Source organism: Balaenoptera musculus, chromosome 5, assembly GCF_009873245.2.
Source record: "Balaenoptera musculus isolate JJ_BM4_2016_0621 chromosome 5, mBalMus1.pri.v3, whole genome shotgun sequence".
In the NCBI taxonomy this organism is placed as follows: domain Eukaryota; kingdom Metazoa; phylum Chordata; class Mammalia; order Artiodactyla; family Balaenopteridae; genus Balaenoptera; species Balaenoptera musculus.
In genome coordinates this window covers 77,835,643-77,857,172 of record NC_045789.1, presented here as the reverse complement: position 1 = coordinate 77,857,172, position 21,530 = coordinate 77,835,643, and the positions used below count along the sequence as shown (strand labels likewise).

The 21,530-nt window shown below is 41.5% G+C and overlaps 1 protein-coding gene across 3 annotated transcripts in view; it reads left to right on the top strand.

Moving 5' to 3' along the window:
* Positions 1–41: 41 nt before the first annotated feature.
* Positions 42–21,530, top strand: part of C5H4orf19 (chromosome 5 C4orf19 homolog) — an 85,778-nt gene continuing 64,289 nt past the window's right edge. For 2 of the 3 annotated variants that reach the window (XM_036852644.1, XM_036852645.1), the window contains exon 1: positions 53–154. The gene's annotated coding sequence lies outside the window, so the exon portion shown is untranslated. Of the gene's footprint in view, positions 155–21,530 lie in introns of all 3 variants that reach the window. The other variant, XM_036852646.1, reaches the window with a different exon arrangement.

Genomic DNA, 21,530 nt, shown 5'->3' with positions numbered 1-21,530 from the left:
GCCCAATGAGTGCGCCGGGGCGGCCGTTGCGGGCGCGGCGCATCCCCGCGGCGCTGAGCCGCTGGAGTTTCACGGCGCGTCCGCCCGAGGCCGGCGAAGCCATGGGCGCCGCGACCCCGCCGCCGCCGCCGCCGCCGCCGCCGCCCGGCCCCAGGTAGGGACAGTCTCCAGCCCCGCGCGCCGGGCCCCGCCGCGGGCAGCACAGGCGCTTGACTCCCGCGGAACTCGGGTTTTGTGGCATGATTTCCCCTACTTCTCTCACGGGGCATTTTTATTTATTTCCTTTGCCGTGGGAAAAAAAAAAAAAAAAAGTGGGGTATGGGGAGGTGAGGCAGTTCTTAGTTTGATTGCTTCGGGAAAGTCAGGCCATTCAACAAAGGCTCTGAAAGAGGAGAAATCCGGAATGGGGTGAGGCTGGGGGGACTTTTACAAACTCCCCCAAACTAAAGACCGAGACAGTTTACAAAACTTGGCGTCTACTTGGTGTGTGAAACACTTTTGTTTTTTAATATCTTATTAATGAACTTTCAATAGTGCCTGAGAACTTGAACTGGGAAAACTGCAAAAGATTTCCCTCTTATTTCTAAGTACCCCCTCCTTCCCCCATTTTTAAGCATGTGAATGTTTTTAAGTAAAACGGAAATGGAAGGTGACCGCCGCTGTCTCTTTGAAATGTCCTTGGGTCCCAGGATTTGCCCCTTTTGGGGCGCTGGCGACCTGGGTGGCGATGAGTAGGGGTGGAGGGGAGGCGGCAGTACTAGGAAGCAGCACGTGTTGAAGGAGGGTCCCAGGTGCAGCCGGTTAAATGGTCACACACTGTTGGCTGAATATTTGATAATTAGGCAAGTTATCTCCCAGGTCGATTACTTGGGTCTCCGTGACCTTGGCAGTCCAGATGAGGTGAGATTTTCACAAACCACCACTGAACAAACTTTCCAGTGATAAAAGACAAAAATCAATGTTTTGTTTTGTTTTTCCTGAAGCACTGTAATTCACCTTAGAAACAAAACAAAAACTCCCTTTAGTAATTTAGTACATGTTGTTTTCCATTGCAGTATAGATGTTTGCCCAGTGAATTTAGAGGAAATCAGTGTTCCATGAGGTGGTTCAAAGCATTAAAGAATAGGGTGTTTATTTTCTTCCTGTCACAGTGAGAGAGAATTACTGATGGCACTTCTCACCATGGCTTGTGGGTGGTTGTAAACACGCTATTTTGGAAACACTTGAGAGTTGAATGAGAAAGATGGGGAAAGTGGTTGCTGCTTTTAAAGACAATAGATTCTATATTTGCCACTTATTCTCACATTGACTCCTCCAGTTAACACTAGTTTAAGAAGGAGACATGTTAAAGTCTTATAAGGCTAAGCACCCAGGTCTGTAGAACATCCTAACAGTCATGAGGCAGATCACTGAAACAATAACCAAGCTCTGAAGGTGAAGTAGAGTTCTGGGGTTATTTGTATTTCTCTAAAGTGTGAGGAGTCAGTTATAGGAAGCTGCCTTGATCACAGAGGCCAAATGGAGCAGACACTGATAGAAGAAGGCAAGGTTCGGCTTCTTTCTCTTCTTTGCTCTCTGTGTCCATCCTGATCCTGTTCTTTGATTCAGCAAGTATGTGATAAGCTCCTATCTCATGGCATCTGTTCCCCGGGCCTGGTTATCAGAGGTTCTCAAGATTTAGCTATGTTAATGACACCTGAAGATCAAGGTGGCCAGTCTTCGCTATGTTCTAAGAGCTCTGGCATATCTGGAATTTAAAACAAAACAATGACTTGCATATCAACTAAACATGTTCATTAGCCTAGAATGGAGCAATCCCCCCTGACTTTCCACCTAGTCCCTGTCTGAGCCTGGCAACATAACCAGGCTGAGCTCTGGCCAGAATCCAGTGTCAGCCCAAGGGCAGAGCAGGTACTGCCCTCCTTGCTCCGGGAACTGCCCTACCCTTGGTGCCGCGAGAGCCCATTGACTGTGCTTCCAGGAATGGACCCCAGTTTCTGAATAATTGAATACCAGCCTTTTGGTAGCTGGGTTTCCTCTACCTGGACTGTTTCAAATTCCCCTAGTTCCACAATTTTTTCAATAACCCAGAACCTTGGGATCTTTTTGGCTTTTGGTAAAATAGTACCTAGCTCCTGCCTTTTTTTTTTTTCTTTCTTTCTTTTTTTGCGGCATTACATTGATTATTGGTTGCAGATAGACTTACTAGATATATAGAAAAGAGGAGTTGATAGGCTCGTCCTAGGGGAGAGGATAGACCTGAGCCCTGACCCATCTGCAGGTCAGCCAGGTCACCCCATTATAGCCTTCCTTAGTCTGGTTATCACCTGAATGCTGTGTAAGAAAATGAAATGAAAATGAAATGTTTTATCTACTGTCACCCTTCTCACCTGAGAATATCATGGTCCCACAGAGATTGGAATCTTCAAAAGGACCATATATCACCAAAATGACCCTATCCTAAAGGGTCATGAATATGTATGAATATGTATGAATGTATGTATCATACATACATGAATGTATGTATCATACATACATGAATGTATGTATCCTAAAGGGTCATGAATATGTATGAATATGTATGAATGTATGTATCATACATACATGAATGTATGTATCCTAAAGGGTCATGAATATGTATGAATATGTATGAATTCACATGAATATGTGAATATGTATCCTCAAGCAGAGACTTAAAAAAACTCAAAATACTGACTCAGTGTCATCAAGCATCTTAGAAAAGACTCTCCTGAGCTGCAGTAAATATCAATAGTATTAACATAAGGCAAGAGGAATATCATGTCTCAAATTTTACCGCAAACAGTGAACTCTGTTCTATTCCGTGTACAATTGACTTTCTAAAATTAAATGGAACCCTGACCTGGCCAGGGTTTGTAGACATTTGGTCAGGTGCTAGGGACACAGTTCTTGCCTTTGGGGGTCTTACAGTCCTCAGAAAAGACATTGGAGGATTTTAAGCAGAGCAGATCTGTATTTTAGAAAATTCACTCTGGCTGCAGTGAGAAGAATGAAATGGGGAAGATACAAGCAAGGCAGCTGCTAAGAAAACCCCCACTAGAGGGGAGAGAGAAGTGAATTGATTCAAAAGATATTTAGGCAAAGGTATTTAAGATACTAACTCAAAGAAAATATTAGGTGACTCAAGTCTCTGAATAATTGACATGTCATTTCAAAATACATGTGTTCCATGTAGATAACCAGAAGCCATGTTTCATTACAATGCTGTTCTTACTGACTGTAGCTACTCTAGGGCCCCACGTAATTTGTTTCTATCACAGAAAAAAGTTTTTGATAAAGAATGAGCCTATTTTTTTATTCACACTTTCAACAACCTGGTGCTTCTTTATGCAGACTTAACTATATATATCTGAAGGCAAAGTTAAGATAAACTGTTGCCCTCAGATTGTACACACATTCTCTGATTTAGCTTAATTCCTCCCAGGAATAAAAACACCCTGACTTTTGATTGTGTAACAGTAATGGAAGTGGGCAGTGGAACAGCCTTTTTTTTTTTCTTCTAAGTTGGCCACAGTATGGCCTGCTGTATGTCACAGGGAAGACTGTATTGTATTTGCAGAGGGCACTATTAGAGCATGTATGTACTAGTGGTATGTGAGAGGCACTAAATGCCCGTGAGAGAAGAAAAGCCACTCTAGTCACTGCCACATGTATAGCTTTTTAATACAAATGTATTTGGATGTATTTGCAGTTTACTTGTTTATTAGTTCCAGGGTCAATTTCTACATGAGAATTTTGAAACTTTTTAAATTTTGGTGTTAAATCTTTCTCCCCCCATTTGATAACTGTATATCTTGGGTCATTAATGTGCAATAAATGCAGATTTGATTTGTACTTTATGGCTGTAAAACAGTGTCCTCCTTGTTTAGTGATCACACTGCACAGCCTCAGTCCTGCAGAATATTTATTGCAACTTAGAAAGGAGTAAAAGAAGTCTACCTGCACCTGCAAAGAATTAAGAGCCACATAACTTCGATTCTGGCTAGAACTTACATGGCATTATTCATCTTTTGATTCCTAATGAGCTTGGCTATCTGGGTTCCTGGTCCGCAGCAAGGAGGTCCACCTTCTAGATTCAGAGCATGGCTGTTAGAATAAGTGTGATACGTAGTCACAACCAACTGCTGAGCAGTGAAGGCAATAGAGGGAGGGGTGTCTGTGATTACATCCTAAGTCTATGAGAAAAGAAAAGTTGGGTTCAGAACTATCTGTTAACAAGGAAATAAGTATTGCCTTTTGGAAAAATGGATCCTCAATCCTTTTTAGAGCTAGAAAAAAACCTTAAAAGTCATTTAGTCTGACCACCTTAATTTACAGATAAGGAAACGGAGGCTCAAAGAGGTTAAATGATGTTTCCAAGGTCATATGGCTGCCAACTGGAAAAGCTACTGGGACCAGAATCTATGAATCCCAATTTCCAGTTCAGCCATCTCCTACTACCGACCAAAAAGTAGAAATTTTAATGGTATGGAAAATTCATTATCTGTTGACATTGTACCTTTTACTCAGAATATTGTAATAGCCACTATTTATGGAGAAATTACTTACATATATACAGTGTCAGTTATCTATTGCTGTATAACAAACCACTCCATAACATAGTGGCTTAAAACAACCACCATTGATTTAGGTTATGACTTTGTGCATCAGCAGTCTGGACCTGGCGAATCTACTGGTCTTGTCCAGGCTCCCTTATGTGTCTCTGGTCACCAAGGTGGCTCTGCCTCGGGGTGCTGGCTGACTGTTGGCTGAGTCCTCTGGGGAGCAGCTGGGCCTCCTGCTTCCCATCACTGGACAGGCTGCCCTGGGCTTGGTCACATGTTGGCTCAGCCTGGTTGTGAGCAGGAGCATGGGAGCACGGCTCCTTGAGGCCTCGACTGAAATGGACACAAGTCGCTTCTCCTCCAATCTACTTATGAAGAAACAGACTCTACCTTTTGATGGGAACTGCAGAGTCTTTAGAGAATGGTATGGATTCAGGGAGGGGTGGAGAATTGTGGCCATTTTTGCAATCTGCTGCATTGGCCAAGCACTTTATAGAACTTAACTAATTCTCATAACAACACAAGAGATGAAGGCAGAATTTTACAGGTGAAGTAATTGAAACTCAGATGTGTTAGTTCACATGAGGCAGGGGACATAGCTGGTGAGCAATGGAACCAGCATTGGAACTCAGATCTGATCCAGGACTTCCCTGGTGGTGCAGTGGTTAAGAACCCCCCTGGCAATGCAGGGGACACGGGTTCGAGCCCTGGTCCGGGAAGATCCCACATGCCGCAGAGCAGCTAAGCCCATGCGCCACAACTAAGCTCTAGCCTGCGCTCTAGAGCCCGCGAGCCACAACTACTGAGCCCACGTGCCACAACTACTGAAGCCCGCGCGCCTAGATTCCGTGCTCCACAACAAGAGAAGCCACCGCAAGGAGAAGCCTGCGCACCGCAACTAGAGAAAGCCCGCGTGCAGCAATGAAGACCCAACACTGCCAAAAATAAATAAATAATTTATAAAACTATATTAAAAAAAAAAAAAAGATCAGATCCAAAGCCCATGTCTGTAACCATGATGCAGCTCTGCCCCTGTGCCTCTCTGTGTGATGCTGCAGGGGAGGATGGTATTATTAAAGTATCATAAGCTTAGAGTTCCATGTGAACAAAATTAACTTTAAGAATCCTTTGTCTTGATTTATGTGCTAAAAGAAATCAAGCCAGTTAAGACTCAGAGTAAAGAGAAACTGGATTATCAGAGAGGCATAGTAGGGGACAAGGTGATGCGCTTAGGGGAGCCAAGGGAAAGACAGATTTGAAAAGGATAGTATCTATTTACAGTCAAAAGATCCTCCTATCACTTAACATAAAATGGGTAATAGTCCCACTCTACAGATGCAGATATTTGCCTGATAAAGATTGCATTCCAACCCATGTCTGTATGTCTCCAAAAAACTACCCCCTCCCCATTTTTCTCCCACTGAGCCAATAGGTTTTGCTACTCCAAGTGGGGTCCATGGGCCAGCAGCATGGTGGTCACCTGGGAGCTGGTTAGAATCGCAGTCTTGCCCCCACTTCAGATCTATTGAATCAGAATCTGCTTTGTAACAAGATCCTCAGATGATTCATAAGCACGGTGAAGTCTGAGGAGCACTGCATTAAAGGGACCATGCGGGAAATGATTTGTAATAAGATGGGCTGGTGGAAGGGCATTCTAGGCAGAGAGAAGAGCAAGAGCAAAGGACCTGAGGCTGGAGTCTGTGGGCAGGTAAAGGAATTCCTGGACTAGAGGAGGGGCATGTTTTTGGAGTAGAAGGAAATAGGGTGAGACTGATGGAATCACTGTGGATCCTGAGGGAGTCGGCTTTTTAGGAAGGCTAATCAGGCAGCACTGAGGATGGCCTGGAGAGCCTGGCGGCAGTGAACCCAGCTGTGAGGCATGCCGAGGGGAGGGCTCAGACCGGGGCAGGGATGGCGGAAATAGAGAAAAAAGGTCCAGTCTGGGAGCCATTTCAAAGCACATCCCACAGGGCTTGTTGCCAAATTGGATTCTAAGGAAAGAAAGAGAGGAAGTGAAGATGGTTCTAGACTGCCAAGTTCTGAATTGTGCTTCCCAAACTTCAGGTTGGGGCATTATCTTTGCATTCTTTGCTACTGAAAAAGAAGATACTTTTTGGTGGTAATGGTGGTTTGGGGTTTTGTTTGTTTTCTGGCAGCTTTCCCCATTCCTTTGAATTGTGGCAGTTTTTCGCCTTTTACTAAGAGGCAGTTCACATGTTAAAGTTCCAAATCAGCGTGCCCGTGTAAATTTCATATATATATATATATATATATACACACACACACACACACACACAGTGAGAGAATTTTTTTGGCAGGTAATTAATTATAATGAAACAGTTCTTCATATAATTCTTCAGTTTATTCAACCTTCCCAAACTGTCCTGTGACATTTATATAGGTAGAATTATTATGCCCCTTTCACAGTTAAAGATACTGAGATTTAGCAATGTCACCCAGCCAAGGTTTGAACCAAAGTCTACTAACTCCAAGCCCAGTCTTCTATTCACTGAAGCATGCTGCAGGTTTTATATTTGGTCTTTGGAGGCAATTAGTCAGTCTGATCAGTTTTAAGTTTTGGTTTATTTTTTTTTTTAATTTTATTTATTTTTTACACAGCAGGTTCTTATTAAGTTTTGGTTTATTTTTTCCCCCATATATACTGTGTCAACCTCAGAAAGATGCTTGAAAGTTTATATTGTGACTTTGAAGTAACTGTTTCATGGAAACTTGAAAATGCCTCATAAAAACTGATTTCCTGGGGCTTCCCTGGTGGCGCAGTGGTTGAGAATCTGCCTGCTAATGCAGGGGACACGGGTTCGCGCCCTGGTCTGGGAGGATCCCACATGCCGCGGAGCAACTGGGCCCGTGAGCCACAATTACTGAGCCTGCGCGTCTGGAGCCTGTGCTCCACAACAAGAGAGGCCGCGATAGTGAGAGGCCCGCACACCGCGATGAAGAGTGGCCCCCGCTTGCCGCAACTGGAGAAAGCCCTAGCACAGAGGCGAAGACCCAACGTGGCAATCAATCAATAAAAAAATAAATCTTTAAAAAAAAAAAAAAAAAAAAAACTGATTTCCTCCCCCGCCTGATTTTCTTATTTCATTGAATCCCTGTGTTGATTCTATTAGCAACAAACCACGCTTTAGAGTTCAAAAGATACGAATTATTTTGCTGCCTTTTCCTTTTATTTTTTTGAGTGATAAAAAGATTTTAATATTTTTCTAAATAAATTTTTAAGCCTGTTTCTTAAGCAACTAACCTGGGGCTTTTAAAACAATCTGTAGATTATAGAATCCCGACTTGGAAGGGGGCTTCACTGAGCGAAACACCTCATTTTATAAATTAAAAAACAGAGGCCTGGAGAGAGAAGGGGGCTTGTTCAAAGCTACCCCACAAGTCGGAGGCAAAACTAGGGCTGGAACCCTTGTTTCTAACCCCCAGTCCTCTACTCTTTGACTAAACTACTTCAAAGCAATTCCTTTCCCTATGATTGTGCGTGCCAGCCTCTAATGGGCAGTGTGGGGAAGTTGGGAGAGCTCAAAGTCAAGATGACCTGGGTTTGAGTCCTGGTTTGCTAGCTATGTAGCATGGAACAAAATGCATTTCCTGCTACCGTCATTTCTAAAGAGAATTATAAAACGGAGTTAATTGACTACACAGTCGAGATTTAGTTTACAAAGTACAATTTCTCTGCATTCTCTTTTAAACTTGATGGGACAGTTTTATGATCCTCACTGGGATTTGGTTTTTGTTTTTTTTAAAAAATTATTTATTTATTTATTTATTTATTTTTGGCTGTGTTGGGTCTTCGTTTCTGTGCGAGGGCTTTCTCTAGTTGCGGCAAGCGGGGGCCACTCTTCATCGCGGTGCGCGGGCCTCTCACTCACTGTTGCGGCCTCTCTTGTTGCGGAGCACAGGCTCCAGACGCGCAGGCTCAGTAATTGTGGCTCACGGACCTAGTTGCTCTGCGGCATGTGGGATCTTCCCAGACCAGGGCTCGAACTCGTGTCCCCTGCATTGGCAGGCAGATTCTCAACCGCTGCGCCACCAGGGAAGCCCTGGGATTTGGTTTTGATGAAGGAAGCCAAATGTTCTAGGAGTGGATATGATACGAGCTTCAGAGAGACACTGCAACCCAGGCGGAGGTCCAGCTCCAGAAGACCGCTGATGGAGGCCTGATCCCTCCTCCACAAAATGAGTTCAGTCTCTATTACTGATGCAACGCTTTCTCTTTTCAAAGCTAAAAGACAAGTGTTTCCTGGTGCTGAAGCACAGGTGAAACTGTGGCTCTGGTGAGGGATCCCACAAACAAAGGAGGGTGTGGAAAAGTCACAGCCCACTAGCGTGGAGAGAGCTAGAGGGTTGTTTTTGTAACACCCTGCCTACAGTCATAGGTTTAATGGGTCAAAAGGAGTGTGACCTGTATGTAATCAAAAATAAAAATAAAAAGCTAAAGTAGCTTTAGAGAAAACAAAATTACTGAAATTACAACCCTGGACTGGCGATTGTTCTGTAAGAGTTAATTAGACAAAGAAAAAGCAAAACAAGCAAACAAACGAAATCTCCAGAATTCACCACCCCAGCACCTTGCAGGGCTCCACTGGCAGGTGTGACTGGGTGAGACACAGAAATCATCAGAATCATCCTCTCAGTCACAGATGACTGCGTCATATGCATGTTTGGTCCCATTAAATGTCTTTACTCACTCTGTTTGCAGGTGCTTACCATCTGTTTAGTCTATGGGAGCCCTTAAAAGAAACCAAGGGTGGTGGTATACTTTCTTCCATCACTAAACCAGCCGGTCAACGGTGCTTCTCGAGTGAGTCTTGAGGAAGAAAAAATGTGACCTCTTTGGAGTCAGGCCTGGCTCTCCCAGAAGAGATGGGAATGAGGGCTAGACCCCCAACAGGTTTGAGTCCTGACTCTGCCATTTGTTACGGGACCTCAGATATTTCCCGAAACCTCCCTGGCTTTCAGTTTCTTATCTGTAAAGCTGCATGCGTCTGCACTTAGTAAATGCTTAATAAATCTGATTCTCAGCCTCTGTAGCCTTCAGTTTTCTCGAACGTAAAATGAGAGTTTTGGACCAGCGCAGCACTATGGGGTACATGATGCAAGGAAGGGTCGGGATAGGGGAGGTGTTCAATCAGCGCATTTCTCCTCCCAGCTCACCTCATCTTTACCTTGGATAAAAGCCACACGAAATACAACAGGAAACTTCAAAATTAAACACATGGGATTTCCAACTAGATATATAACTTTCCTTACTATAAAATGATCTCCTTAAATATCTGTCCAAGGGTAGTTATAAATCCTCCCCGGACCTCAGACATGTAAAGAAGTTTGGGCTGAAATGTATTCCATGTTTGTATTAGTGGAAAGTAGGGAGGATGCCAAGGACTTGACGTGTGGAAACAAAGTAAAAATGGAGTTCTTTGAGAAAGCAGAACTTATTTGCATACTAAAATAATCCTGCTCTAAGTGTTGAGATGAAACGAAACTAGGAAATATGCGGAAGTGAGTGATGAGGAAGAGGGCTCTCGTCTGGTCCTCCCGTCCGTGAAGAATTTTCAACAGAACTAAGTTGGCCTGTATAGCATTTAAAAGAAAGGGTCATTGCGTCACCTTTGTATATTGTAATATTCTTCATCCTTCACTTTGTGAGTTGGATTGGATTGTGGTTGGATTTTTTAAAAAATATTATAAAACGTTTTCATTATGGAAGGCCCACTCCACTTAATGAACCTAGTGCCATAAAAAGCTTTTTTTTTTTTTTTTTAATACTGATGCCGTGGAGACTAAAATCTAAATGCTATTGAACAAACGTCCACGGAGGCTGCGCCAGGCGGTGGGGACACAAAGGTGATTCATACAGGCCTGGACACAGTCCCCGTAGGGCTCAGCGCAGTCAGCACGCGGACGTATCACCCTCCATTCCCACAGGGACCGCAGGGAGGGACACCCCGGCTCTGTGGGGGGTGGGATGGGAGCGTGAGCTGGACTGAGAGGCAGGAAGGGCCGTCCCGCCCAGCTGCGGAGGCTGAGAGCGATCTGACTGAGCACAGGGGGTCGTCGGGTGGGAAGGCACACCACGCGCTCACACACCTCGGGGCGGCCGTGTTCTGGGAAGTGTCCTGAGCATGAGGGGTTCCAGGAGAGGTGGCAGAAGGTGTATCGTGTGGTGTCTTGTAAGCTACGTGCCAGAATCTGACCTCAACCAATCTGATCCTTCTTACTGATTTAGGATTTTTTTGGTGGATGTTGAAACCTCCAATATTTAGAGGTGGCTGAGGGTACAGGTCTCCTTCCCCACAGCCTCACACTTGGTCCCAAAGCCAATCTCAGGCCCAATCTAGCCTCACACTGTAACATTGATTAGTAAGCAGGAATCAAAATAATCGTGCAGCCTGTTTTGTAAGCTTGGTGAAGTCCCCCGTTGTGTTCTTTTCATTTCTCCAAGTAGATCTTTCATGGAAAGTTCATTAGAGGCAAATGGGACACTACTCTTTTTTTTTTTTTTTTTTACTGTATTCATTTTTTTTTTTTCCACACACACTGTATTTTATTTTCACAAGAGATAAATAAACTGACACCAAGCATTGTAAATGGATGGGGACACTCCTCTTGAGGCAGGGTTCAGCTAACCTAAGGGTTTAATTGAGCGACAAGAACTAGACAAGGCATTTTTCACAAACATGTACCGGGAACCCCTGGGAATGGCACAGGTACTGGATCACCACCGTGTACCATTTGGTGCAAGAGTGGGGTGCCTCGACGCTGTTTCTAGCTAATCCACACACCCTACACAAAACTGATTTCACCAAGGAAAAATAACTTCTAACATTTATTTGCTAATTAATCAAGTCCTTTTTGTTGATTGGAGGTAAGAAAGCTAACATACCTATAGAGACCACCTCTGGATTATAGCCTTCTGATAACATTCTTACTAACCATCTCTGAAGTGTGTATTCCTGACTGGGGTAACTAACTTAATCTACATCCTAGAGTGCAGATGAAAAACACACTCATAAATTCCAGACTGTCTATGCATTATAGACAATAGAACCATTATGAGGCAGTGGTCTTTATCTGGGGAACAGAGAGAAGCTATTGAAGGTCATAAACTGGGAAATAAGATTTGCATCTCTGGCTGCAAGTTGGGAAACTGGAAGGAAGACATGGGGAGAGAGGAGACCAAGTAAGGGGCTGTTGCGTTAGATGTTGTTGAATCTCCACTTGAATAAAGTGGAGGTAATTCGACAGAGAGAAGTGGCTGGGTTCCTGAGATCTTAGGTGAAATCACCAAGACCTGGTGGTGGATTGGAAGTGGGAAGTGAGGGAGGAGGTGCCAAGACTGAATTTTGGGGCTGAGTATACAAAGGAATTTTGTTGAAGTGTTGTTTGTGATCAAAAAGAAAAACAGTGTATCTGTTGTCAGTATACGCTGGTTAAATGAAGTACACTTTATAGATACAATGCAGTACTCTGCACTGATGAAAAAAAAAAGAGATATATATGTGATGGCATGGTGGAAAGATATCCAGGATACAATCTTAATTTTTTTAATTTGTTAAAGAAACATGCATTTAGTGTTCCATTTTAATACAATTAGTAGTGATTATAATTGGCACTTAACATGGCAATAGTAACAATTATAATTAGCATTTATACTATCCAGAAGAAAAAATTCCTAGCAGTGGTTATCTGTGCAGCAGAGATTACCAGGGCCATTTGCAATCTATACTATGGATTTTTGCAACTGAGAAATCAGATTTTGCAGAAAATGAGCAAACCACCCTACTTCTCTCATGAAAACTCCTGACCATTCTATCCCAACATGATTACTCCCTCTTTTGAACACACAGTCCACAGTCATTCCAGAATGTTAGGTTCAGAAAGGGGCTTAGAGGTCATTTAGTTTAGCGCCTCCATTTCACAGATGTGGAAATGGAGGCCCAGAGAGGTTAAGGGCTTAGCTGAAGTCATAGAACCCTAAATTAGTCATAGGGCCAAGACTAGAACCCTGGGATTGTACTAACTCAGAGTCTGGAATTCTTTAGACTACAGCAAGCGAAGTCTCCTCTAGCAAGTGCTGTGTCTATGAATACCTTGGCTTTTATTGGACCGTCCAGTAAATAAATCTGTCTCCTGCCATAAACGATGCGCTCAGACTCGGGGAGTGTTCAGCCTCATGTTCCACAGACTGTAAAACACTCATTAAAGCACTCGATGGACTAGACTTCAGATCCTAGAGGCGGGACTAAAATTAGGGCAGGAGACAGACTCCCACACTGACGCTCAACACAGAGCAAGCTGCCCGCCCGACCCCATCTCCCCCCTGCCCCACGCTCTCACAGCCCCACCCAGAGTAAGAATAAGCTCCCTGCCCTCGGCTGCAATGCCTAATTGGCTATGCTGGGGAAATGGACTTTGGATTTAAGTAAGGGTCAACAATACACCGATGTCCTGAACTTCCTGAAGGAAATGGCATGGTTCCTGAAGGATACTTTTCATCTGTTGATGAGGTTGTGATGATTTCTCACAGCTGTCTTCAGAATGCTCACTTCCTACAACTCTCGTAGCCCCTTGTTCACAGAATGTGTTTTGGGGATTGTTTCTTATCTTAGAGAAACGCAGCCTGATTGTGGGCCCAAGAGCAATGTTTCAGGTTGTTCACTCGCACATGGTGGTGGCCCAAAGAACTGAACACTTGCAGACGGCAGTTCACTGACAGAAAGGAGGATAGAGGTCTACCTTGTCCTTAGACCTGGAGTTCCCCAGGGGCACTTAGGGAGCCATGTGCCCCAGTCTGTTCAGGGCTATTTGGCTTTCCCACCTTTGGTACCTGGTTCTCTTCTCTTTCTCCCCTGAAGCTAATCAGAATACTTTTGTTTATACTGAACTACACTGGGCATCTGGTGTTCATCACCTAAATGGGCCGCTATCTTTCGGAAACTCTTCTGCTCCCGTTTTGCAAATTTGGTGACCTTGTTTCCAGTGTTTTATTACTTTATTTCAACTCAGTATTTTCCATATCTTAAACGTTGCCATTTTTCAAGTTACCATCTGTTTTATTTTTTTTAGACTCTACTCCCACACACGTTTATATAGAGCTTAGTTTTAAACTCTTTCAAACCACTTTTTCTTTCTCCTATTGCTAGTTTCGTGTGGGTTCACAATGCTTTAAGTATTTAAGGTATCCATATTAATGCATTTGTACATTTTATCTTAAAATTGGGAAAAAGCAAAAATAGTTGAGTCACAACTGTGATGTACCTTTAAATTGTATTAAGCAAGTTAGTATTTTGATATAATGAAAGTAAGGATAAATTTAAAGTACTAATAATTATTTCGCCTTGGTCAACTATATGTCTGCCTTTCAGTAAGCTCACATTTTGCTTTTCACAAGTGCAGAAATTTAGTTTCCTGAATACTAGGAATACATGTAGAGGCTGAGAGTATAGGCAAGGGGAGAATGTATAACCTTCCACAGACCTCCACTGCAAATAGAACAGGAAGGAATGTGAGCGAACTCAACAGATCTTAAGAGTCAGAAAATTCCAAGATGACAGGATAGCTGAGCCCTAGAGGGGTTATTAGCAATACATAACCCAACCATGGACTGTGTGTGTGCCTTCAGAAATATCTGGAAAAAGTTACATTTCTCATTGTTCAACTATGGTCAGTCCAAGCCATCATCTATCTGCCAGTAATCTTGGTATGAGATACAGTTAACTGAATCTTCTAGCAAAATGCAAAACACTTTGGATGAACAACAGGATAGACTATTTGAAATCAGTCTTCCCTGAAAACTCAAGAATTCGTATTCCGCTTAACTTGCCCAAATAACCATGACAAAGCATTTTTATGCCAACGCCGTGACACTGTGTATGCCTAAACATTGAAACGTTTTAATTATTAACAGGGATAATAGCCTCTTAGGGAAATTAAAAGTTCCATGAAAGAATTAGAATCTAAGGGTCTGTAGGTATAATTAAGGGCTAGACCAGGTAGATTCGCTAATGTCTCTTAATATCCATAATCAACAAACATTTGAGTGCTTTCCATGTTTTTTTTTCTTTTGTTTTATAAAGTTTTGAAAGTAAAGAAATGTAAGACAAAAATTAACTACCTCACAATCAAAAGAGCAGAAATGTTTTCCTGCTACAATTTCTCAGTTACAACTGATTAAGGACTATTTATTCCTGATAAAAGCATAGAGGAAAGCCAAAGGAGAAAAGGATGCTGTGTCTTTAAATTTAGAGATATCTTATAATTGTCCTTGAAGTTTCTATTTTCATTTGTTTACTTTGGGTGGAACATGGAAAAATATTTGCCTACTGTGTGGTGCTAATCTTCATGCATGTGTTCATGAGTTTCCTTTCCTGAGAAAGGTGGTAGGCAATTCATTGGTGATGACTTTTATTTTTAAATGTTTGCAAATGCATGAATTTCTGTCCTAAAAATCTGTAAGTTCAGGTTCATTTAGTATCATAAGAGAAGATGTCTCTGAGACATTCCAAAAGTGTGAAACTTTAGGAATTAAACATTGAGTTTTCTAGTTATATATTATCCCAGAAGCTACCTTAATTATGTGATCAGTATTTTCATCATAAATTGGTTATTTACAAAATTCTGATGAACTCTAATAAATAACATTGTTTGGAAAATCTTAATTTACTTGTTTCAATAGTTTTTTGTTTTTTGTTTTAATGTTTAGGTAGTATCTTTGGTTTCAGTGGCTTGGAGGCAAGCTATATTGTCGTTGTTGTTTTTCTTAAGGTAATGAAAATTCCAGTAGTGCAGAAATTCTTATTCAATCAACAAATATGTATTGAGCATTTCCCATATGCCCGACCTACAGGGAAAATATAAATCAGCCTTCTTGCCGCCCCACGTTGGACTTTTTTTTCACAAATGCAGAACTTCAATTTGCAAATAAAATTCTTGAATACTATACTCCTACACCATATACTTGGAATATAAATTCATTCATCATATTTACTGAGCACTAATTCCATGCTAGGCTTTGAGCTGTGTGCTGAGCAGGAAACAGAAGTGAACAAATAGAGTCCTGTCCCCCTGTGGCTTATAATATCTGCTGGGAAAGAGGAACATTAAATAAGCACGTAAATAAAACTAGAATTTCAACCTGTTAAACTAGGTGCAACAAAGAAAAAGTAAAAGGGACGCAGAACAGCTTTTATGGGATCTGCTTTCGGGGAAGGGGGAGAGGCCAGAGAAGGTTTTCAGAGAAAGTGATGTGCGCAAAGCAGAAGAATGAGGGAAAGTTAGCCAGGGAAAGAGGTGGAGAAAACTGGTTGTGTATATTTTTATAAAGGCGGAGGGAGGCATAAGCCAAGAAACCCAGTTTGTAGTCTGAGAGCCACCAGTAACTGCCCTTGAGCGTGTCTTAATCTCTGGTCTCATCTTCTTTACCTGAGAAATCAGAGTTGAATAGAAACCTCTAGATTCCTTCTGTAACCTGTGATCCATGTGAATTGCTACCTTATTGGGAAGGCCTCTGATGGCTCTGTTTGGGCCACTTCTGGAGCTGTCATCATCCCAGCCCAGATTCCTTCTGTTCCGGGGAACTGTGTGCTGAGTCCTTGCCAGGCGGGCTGGGTGGACCGGATTCAGGCAGTTCAGCTGGCCTACCTCTACTTCCTGCCCCGCCTACACCCACACCTATCTCCCTCTGTATCAATCCTTTCCTCATTCCCTCCATTCTCAGAGGGTAAGGTGTTCCTTTTCCTGTTCAAGGTCGGCATTTTAATGGGGCCTCCTTTCCTTTTAGCCCAGTACCCTGGCACACTGCCTCACCAGTTAATCCTGTCTCCCTCCCAAATCTTCAGACTCTTAGCGCTCCAACCCTCCCCCACAAAAAGGAGTCAACTCTCTCCTCAGTAAACACACTCAAATCTTTTTTTTTTTTAATTAAAATACAGAACAAACGTCTCTTCCTTTGAGCCTCATTCTTCCACTTTTTAGCTATCCCTCCATCCCTCTGTCCCTCCCTCCCTCCCTCCCTCTCACTCTCTCTCTCTCTCTGTGTTTCCCTTATTAAAATACTAAGTTAAGTTAAAAGGTCTTAAAGAATTCTGAGTTGTTGCTGCCTGTAACTGCAATTCCCATTTCTCACTTCTAGCTCACTCTTCATATGGCTCTCTTTGTTGTCTATGCACATCATGACATGAAAATTTCGCTGATGGAATTTGAATCTTAAATTTAAATGTATGACCATCAAATCTAATGGTCCTATTTCATCCACTTACCTTATAAACTTCCCTGCTGCATTTCAAACTACTGGTATTGATGATGCCTTCCTTATGGGAATTCTCTCTTTTCTTTGACTTCTGTTATACTATTACATTTCTCCCCCCTGGTTCTTCATATATTTCTGTGACTTTTCCCTATTCATCTGCCACCTGTTACCAAGTCTGAAGGGGGGTGTTGATGCAGAATCCATTTGCAGGTCCTCTGTACACCTGTGAGTGATGACTGTCATCAGGGAAGGGTGTACAGAGAATTCAGAATAGGATTAAACAGTGACTAGATTCACTGATTTGGGTCAGATGCAAGGCAGGCTGTGTGGGAGATGGAAGAATCAAAGAGGTCTTGAGAATTAGGTGACTAGTAATTGGAATCTTGGGGACAAAAGTGAGAAGATGGTACCCATTGTCAGGTTTGGGTTCCATATTAAAACAAATTATCTCATTACAAAACAGTGTTTTAACCCTGGGAAGGTTTAGAATCAAGTACAAATGTGATGGACTAAATAAAACCCAAAGTATTTATATTTTTAGATAAGTTTGTGGGAAAGTCTGTCTTTAATATTTTATTTTATTATTTTTTTAACATCTTTATTGGAGTACAATTGCTTTACAATGGTGTGTTAGTTTCTGCTTTATAACAAAGTGAATCAGCTGTACATATACACATATCCCCATATCTCCTCTGTCTTGCGTCTCCCTCCCTCCCTCCCTCTCTCCCTCCCTCCCTCCCTCTCTCCCTATCCCACCCCTCTAGGTGGTCACAGAACACCGAGCTGATCTCCCTGTGCTATGTGGCTGTTTCCCACTAGCTATCTGTTTTACATTTGGTAGTATATATAAGTCCATGCCACTCTCTCACTTCGTCCCAGCTTACCCTTCCCCCTCCCCGTGTCCTCAAGTCCATTCTCTACGTCTGCGTCTTTATTCCTGTCCTGCCCCTAGGTTCTTCAGAACCCTTTTTTTTTTTTTTTAGATTCCATATATATGTGTTAGCATACGGTATTTGTTTTGCTCTTTCTGACTTACTTCACTCTGTATGACAGACTCTAGGTCCATCCACCTCACTACAAGTAACTCAGTTTCGTTTCTTTTTATGGCTGAGTAATATTCCATTGTATATATGTGCCACCTTCTTTATCCATTCATCTGTCGATGGACACTTAGGTTGCTTCCATGTCCTGGCGATTGTAAATAGAGCTGCAGTGAACATTGTGGTACATGACTCTTTTTGAATTATTGTTTACTCCGGGTATATGCCCAGTAGTGGGATTGCTGTGTCGTATGATAGTTCTATTTTTAGTGTTTTAAGGAATGTCCATACTGTTTTCCACAGTGGCTGTATCAATTTACATTCCCACCAACAGTGGAAGAGGGTTCCCTTTTCTCCATACCCTCTCCAGCATTTATTGTTTGTAGATTTTTTGATGATGGCCATTCTGACTGGTGTGAAGTGATACCTCATTGTAGTTTTGATTTGCATTTCTCTAATGATTAGTGATGTTGAGCATCCTTTCATGTGTTTGTTGGCAATCTGTATATCTTCTTTGGAGAAATGTCTATTTAGGTCTTCTGCCCATTTTTGGATTGGGTTGTTTGTTTTTTTGATATTGAGCTGTATAAGCTGCTTGTAAATTTTGGAGATTAATCCTTTGTCTGTTGCTTCATTTGCAAATATTTTCTCCCATTCCGAGGGCTGCCTTTTCATCTTGTTTATGGTTCCCTTTGCTGTGCTAAAGCTTTTAAGTTTCATTAGGTCCCATTAGTTTATTTTTGTTATTTCCATTTCTCCAGGAGGTGGGTCAAAAAGGATCTTGCTGTGACTTATGTCATAGAGTGTTCTGCCTATGTTTTCCTCTAAGAGTTTTATAGTGTCTGGCCTTACATTTAGGTCTTTAATGCATTTTGAGTTTATTTTTGTGTATGATGTTAGGGAGTGTTCTAATTTCATTCTGTTACATGTAGCTGTCCAGTTTTTCCAGCACCACTTATTGAAGAGGCTGTCTTTTCTCCATTGTATACTCTTGCCTCCTTTATCAAAAATAGGGTGACCATATGTGTGTGGGTTTATCTCTGGGCTTTCTATCCTGTTCCATTGATCTATATTTCTGTTTTTGTGCCAGTACCATACTGTCTTGATTACTGTAGCTTTGTAGTATAGTCTGAAGTCCAGCAGCCTGATTCCACCAGCTCCATTTTTCTGTCACAGGATTGCTTTGACTATTCGGGGTATTTTGTGTTTCCATACAAATTGTGAAATTTTTTGTTCTAGTTCTGTGAAAAATGCCAGTGGTAGTTTGATAGGGATTGCATTGAATCTGTAGATAGCTTTGGGTAGTATAGTCATTTTCATAATGTTGATTCTTCCAATCCAAGAACATGGTATATCTCTCCATCTGTTTGTATCATCTTTAATGTCTTTCATTAGTGTCTTATAGTTTTCTGCATACAGGTCTTTTGTCTCCTTAGGTAGGTTTATTCCTAGGTGTTTTATTCATTTTGTTGCAGTGGTAAATGGGAATGTTTCCTTAATTTCTCTTTCAGATTTTTTGTTGTTAGTGTATAGGAATGCAAGAGATTTCTGTGCATTGATTTTGTATCCTGCTACTTTACCAAAGTCATTGATTAGCTCTAGCAGTTTTCTGGTAGCATCTTTAGGATTCTCTATATATAGTATCATGTCATCTGCAAACAGTGACAGTATTACTTCTTCTTTTCTGATTTGGGTTCCTTTTATTTCTTTTTCTTCTCTGATTGCTGGGGCTAAAACTTCCAAAGCTATGTTGAATAATAGTGGTGAGAGTGGGCAACCTTGTCTTGTTCCTGATCTTAGTGGAAATGGTTTCAGTTTTTCACCATTGAGCAAGATGTTGGCTGTAGGTTTGTCACATATGGCCTTTATTATGTTGAGGTAAGTTCCCTCTATGCATACTTTCCGGAGGGTTTTTATCATAAATGGGTGTTGAATTTTGTTGAAAGCTTTTTCTGCATCTATTGAGATGATCATATGGTTTTTCTCCTTCAATTTGTTAATATGGTTTATCACATTGATTGATTTGCTTATATTGAAGAATCCTTGCATTCCTGGGATATACCCCACTTGATCATGGTGTATGATCCTTTTAATGTGCTGTTGGATTCTGTTTGCTAGTATTTTGTTGAGGATTTTTGCATCTATGTTCATCAGTGATATTGGCCTGTAGTTTTCTTTCTTTGTGACATCTTTGTCTGGTTTTGGTATCAGGGTGATGGTGGCCTCATAGAATGAGTTTCGGAGTGTTCCCAACTCTGCTATATTTTGGAAGTGTTTCAGAAGGATAAGTGTTAGCTCTTCTCTAAATGTTTGATAGAATTTGCCTGTGAAGCCATCTGGTCCTGGGCTTTTGTTTGTTGGAAGATTTTTAATCACATTTTCAATTTCAGTGCTTGTGATTGGTCTGTTTATATTTTCTTTTTCTTCCTGGTTCTGTCTCAAAAGGTTGTGCTTTTCTAAGTATTTGTCCATTTCTTGCAGGTTGTCCATTTTACTGGTGTATAGTTGCTTGAGTAATCTCTCATGATCCTTTGTATTTCTGCAGTGTCAGTTGTTGCTTCTCCATTTTCATTTCTAATTCTGTTGATTTGAGTCTTTTCCCTTTTTTTCTTGATGAGTCTGGCTACTGGTTTATCAATTTTGTTTATCTTCTCAAAGAACCAGCTTTTCATTTTATTGATCTTTCCTCTTGTGTCCTTGATTTCTTTTTCATCTATTTCTGATTCGATTTTTATGATTTCTTTCTTTCTGCTAATTTTGGGTTTTTTTGTTCTTCTTTCTCTAATTGCTTTAGGTGTAAGGTTAGGTTGTTTATTTGAGAATTTTCTTGTTTCTTGTGGTAGGATTGTATTGCTATAAACTTCCCTCTTAGAACTGATTTTGCTGCATCCCATAGGTTTTGGGTCATTGTGTTTTCACTGTCATTTGTTTCTAGATATTTTTTTTTTTCTCTTTGATTTCTTCAGAGATCTCTTGATTATTTAGTAGTGTGTTCTTTAGCCTCCATTGTGTTTGTATTTTTTACAGATTTTTTCCTGTAATTGATATCTAGTCTCATAGCGTTATGGTTGGAAAAGATACTTGATATTATTTTAATTTTCTTAAATTTAACAGGGCTTGATATGTGACCCAAGATATGATCTATCCTGGAGAATGTTCCATGAGCACTTGAGAAAAATGTGTATTCTGTTGTTTTTGGGTGGAATGTCCTATAAATATCAATTAAGTCCATCTTGTTTAATGTATCATTTAAAGCTTGTGTTTCCTTATTTATTTTCATTTTGGGTGATCTGTCCATTGGTGAAAGTGGGGTGTTAAAGTCCCGTACTATGATTGTGTTACTGTCGATTTCCCCTTTATGGCTGTTAGCGTTTGCCTTATGTATTGAGGGGCTCCTATGTTGGGTGCATAAATATTTACAGTTGTTATATCTTCTTCTTGGATTGATCCCTTGATCATTATGTAGTGTCCTTCTTTGTCTCTTGTAATAGTCTTTGTTTTAAAGTCTATTTTGTCTGATGCGAGAATTGCTACTCTAGCTTTCTTTTGATTTCCATTTGCATGGAATATCTTTTTCCACCCCCTCACTTTCAGTCTGTATGTGTCCCTAAGTGTGAAGTGGGTCTCTTGTAGACAGCA